Raw genomic sequence first — 1,443 nt, 5'->3', positions numbered from 1 at the left:
CTCGAGCCCTATTTGCCGTATGACAAGCTGTGAATCACTTGTTAGTCTTACGTCGGCTACTCCCATCTCTATTATTATTCGGAGGGCATGTACGACTGCCTCGTATTCGACGATGTTGTTGGTATGCTCTTTGAATTCTAACCTGAGTGCCTGTACAATCCTTTCTCCGGTTGGGGTGGTGATGACAATGCCTATTCCTGCTCCTTCCTTATTTTTGGAACCGTCGACGAAGACTTCCCATTGTCTTTGACTCTAGTGTTCGAGGATATCCATTGGATCCTTGCTTTCTTTCTCGGCTTCTGGTATTCCCTTAATCTCATCGTCGTTGTCTAGGGGAAGGTCTGCTAAGAAATCCGCCAAAACTTGGGATTTTCGAGAATGTGGAATTTCATGAATGATGTTGAATTGGTCCAGGTGGGTGTTCCACTTGGCTATTCTTCCCACTTTTCCCGTGCTTTTGAGGACTGCTTCCAGTGGTGCTTTGCATGGGACCCAGACGAAGTGAGTTAGGAAGTAGGTTCTCAGCTTTTGAGTAGCCCATACCAATGCTAGGATAAGCTGTTCGATCTTTGTGTAGTTCCTTTCCGCAGAATTGAGGGTCTTACTGACGTAATAGATAGGTTGTTCTATCTTCGTATTGGTTTTGACCAACACTGCGCTGACTGTGACTTCGGTTGCTGTTATGTATAATGCCAAAACCTCATCAGGATCCGGTTTCTGCAGGATCAGAATCGAAGCTAGGTGTTCTTTGATTTTTTGGACGGCTTCTTCGCATTCTGCGGTCCATTCAAACTTACTCCCTTTTTTGAGAATATTGAAAAAAATGTTTGCATTTGTCCGAGGATCGGGCAATAAATCTTCCCAAGGCTGCTATGGACCCATTGAGCTTCTGAACTTCTTTTAAATTCTTTGGGGATGGCATTTCTACTATGGCCTGAATCTTCACTGGGTCTACCTCGATGCCCCTTTTTGTTACCAAATACCCGAGGAATTTCCCTGAGGTGACACCGAAAGTACATTTCTCTGGATTTACTTTCATGCGGCGTTTCCTCATTGCTTCGAAGATGTCTCTCAGATCCTTGTGGTGATCTTTGCGCAGCTTGCTTTTAACGAGCATATCGTCAACATAGACTTCTAAGGTGCTTCCGATCCATGGCCTGAAAATAGCATCGACCATTCTTTGGTATGTTGCCCCTGCGTTTCGAAGTCCGAAAGGCATTCTAGTGTAGCAATAAAGACCATGTGGTGTGTAGAACGCTGTGTGTGGCTGATCCTCTTCTGACAGGGCCACTTGGTTGTAGCCAGAATGTCCATCCATGAATGACAGTTCTTCGTATCCTTCTACTGCTTCTACCAGATGGTCTATGCTTGGTAATGGATAGCTATCCTTTGGACATGCTTTGTTGAGGTTAGTGAAATCGATGCATATCCAAACCCCCCCCC

Source organism: Papaver somniferum, chromosome 5 (genome assembly GCF_003573695.1).
Source record: "Papaver somniferum cultivar HN1 chromosome 5, ASM357369v1, whole genome shotgun sequence".
Classification (NCBI taxonomy): Eukaryota; Viridiplantae; Streptophyta; class Magnoliopsida; order Ranunculales; family Papaveraceae; genus Papaver; species Papaver somniferum.
The sequence above is the reverse complement of the archived record's forward strand: the minus strand, read 5'-3'. Positions refer to the sequence as shown.